Raw genomic sequence first — 3,018 nt, forward strand, 5'->3', positions numbered from 1 at the left:
CTGGAGGGAGGGTATGCTGGAAGGAGTATTTTGGAGATTTATATGCGAATAATAGTGTTGAAACAAATGGTATGGATATTAGTGTCCAATTGTTTAGCTGTCAGTCATAAAAGCTGTAAAAATGATATGGCTGCAGATGGTTTGCAAATGGAGTGGCTGCAACTTGTTCAGGGATACTGTATGTGAAGACTGATCATTGGAACAGTACACTTTCCCTACACAAAAGTAAAGGTAATAAGAATGAATTCAAAAAGTACAGGAGGATTAGAAGGTGGTTGGCAAAATTCTGACTGGAAGTGGACAGGTGGTAGCAATGAGCAACAGTAATACTGGTAGTAGCAGAGTTGGAAGGGACCTTATAGATCATCTAGTAATAATAATAATAATAATAATAATAATAATAATAATAATAATAATAATAATAATAATAATAATAATAATAATAATAATAATAATAATAATAATAATAATAATAATAAAGTTGGAAGGGACCTTGGAGGTCATCAAGTCCAACCCCCTGCTTCTGAAGGCAAGCTGTTCCACTGGTTAATTGTCCTCACTGTTAGGAAGTTTCTCCTTAATTCCAGGTTGCTTCTCTCCTTGATTAGTTTCCATCCATTGTTTCTTGACTTGGCTTCTGGTGCTTTGGAAAATAAGTTGACCCTCTCTTGTTTGTGGCAGCCCCTCAAATATTAGAATACTGCTGTCATGTCTCCACTACTCCTTCTTGTCTCTAGAGTGGCCATACCCAATTCCTGCAATTGTTCTTCATATATTTTTGTGTGCAGGCTCTTAATCATCTTAGTTGCTCTTCTTTGTACTTTTTCCAGTAGTAGTAGTAGTAGTAGTAATAGTAGTAGTAGTAGTAGTAGTAGTAGTAGTAATAATAATAATAATAATAATAATAATAATAATAATAATAATAATAATAAAGTTGGAAGGCACCTTGGAGGTCATCAAGTCTAACCCCGTGCTTAGGCAGGTAACCCTATACCAGGGGTAGGCAACCTCGGCTCTTTTATGACTCATGGACTTCAACTCCCAGAATTCCTGAGTCAGCATAGCTGACTCAGGAATTCTGGGAGTTGAAGTCCATGAGTCATAAAAGAGCCGAGGTTGCCTACCCCTGCCCTATACCATTTCGGACAAATGGCTGTCCAGTTTCTTCTTAAAAACTTCCAGTGTTGGAGCATTCACAGCTTCTGGAGGCAGGTTGTTCCACTGGTTAATTGTTCTAACTGTCAGGAAGTTTCTCCTTAGTTCTAGTTGCTTCTCTCCTTGATTAGTTTCCACCCGTTGCTTCTTGTCCTGCCTTCAGGTGCCTTGGAGAATAGCTTGACTCCCTCTTCTTTGTGGCAGCCCCTGAGATATTGGAACACTGCTATCATGTCCCCCCTCGTCCTTCTCTTCATTAAACTAGACATACCCAATTCCAGCAATCGCTCTTTATTTGTTTTAGCCTCCAGTCCCCTAATCATCTTTGTTGCTCTTCTCTGTACTCTTTCTAGAGTCTCAGAAGTCTCTAGTGACAGTCCAACCCCCTGCTCTCACAGGAGACCTATACTATTTCAGATAAATGGCTGTCCAGTCTCACACATTTGGGAAGTGTGTTGCAACTGTAGCAGCAAATGGGTAGCAAATCCGATTTTTGCTTCTCAGTAAATCATTGAAAAATGTGTGAGCACGAGAAAGTTTGTTATGCTTATTAATTTAGAGAAAGCATGTGATCAATGGAACAGGCTTGAATGATAGAACATTTTGCATGAATACATAATTGAAGGTTGATTGCTGAATGGGACCAGTGAAATAAGACAGAAATAGGACGGAAGAAAAGCATGTGTTAAATTAAAGGCTGGCAAATTAAAGGCGGTTTCTCAGAGGGTGGGTTGGGGAGGCTGGGGGTCACTGGCACAGGCCCAGTGTGAATTGGGGGGCCTAGTGTAGGTTGTGTGTGAGCAAAGGAAGCAAAGGAAGATTTGTGGAGGGGACTTTGAGTAACTTACAACCTTCCCTGGGGGCTTCACCACTGACTTTGCTTGTGGGAAGCCATTGGGGAAGGTGGCAAATGGGGATCATGTGACTGCAGGGTGCTAGAACCATCGTAAATGTGAGGCAGTTATCAAGCACCCAAATTGCAATCATGTGGCCACAAGGGGTTCAGCGATGGCCAAAACTTCATTGTAAGTACTACTCATTCAGCACCATTGCAACTCTGAACTATCTGGAAATGAAAATATAAATATACCTAAATAAATAAGGGGAATGTGTGAAATGTTATACGGATGGGGTAGAACTAAGGTGGATTGCAAGGACAGAGAGAGATAGTACTGCAGTGTTGGTATAAACCAGGGGTCTTCAAACTTGGCCCCTTTTATGACTTGTGGACTTCAACTCCCAGAATTCCTCAGCCAGGCATGCCTGGCTGAGGAATTCTGGGAGTTGAAGTCCACAAGTCATAAAAGGGCCAAGTTTGAAGACCCCTGGTATGAACTAAATTTAGCCATGTTCCTTTGTTCCTTGTTTTTCTCTCATGCCCTGATTTATTTGGCTGATTAGTTCTGATATTCTGCATAATGTTGCTGATACCCCCCCCCCCCCAGGAAAGAGCATGATGGGTGTATGTATTTATGTATGTATGCATAGATTTGTACACATGGCTTTGGGGGCAGGAAGGAACTGGAAGCATTACAGTAGTTAGAAGCAGAATGCAAAGCATTGTCTACTGCAGGTTGAACAGCTGCAAAATCAGCACCAGTGTGCAGTGGTGGGAGAGACAGGTCATCCCTGAAAAAGCTGTGTATCCAGGGAAAATGCTGCCGTTCATAAATGTTTATCCCACAGTGAAGCTGTTGGTCTCCCAAGGTGCCCCGGCTTCTTTATAGTTTTACTACAAGAGAGACAGTAAGTTGTCTTTCTAAAATTTAAATCTAAAATTTAAAGGCACGGTAGAAGACAAGAAAAGACTTGAGAGGTCTTCCTGGCAAAGAACTGCAACGGATGGAAACTAATCAAGGAGAG

The sequence above is a fragment of the Protobothrops mucrosquamatus genome, unplaced genomic scaffold (genome assembly GCF_001527695.2).
Source record: "Protobothrops mucrosquamatus isolate PMUCROS unplaced genomic scaffold, P.Mucros_1.0 scaffold1440, whole genome shotgun sequence".
In the NCBI taxonomy this organism is placed as follows: domain Eukaryota; kingdom Metazoa; phylum Chordata; class Lepidosauria; order Squamata; family Viperidae; genus Protobothrops; species Protobothrops mucrosquamatus.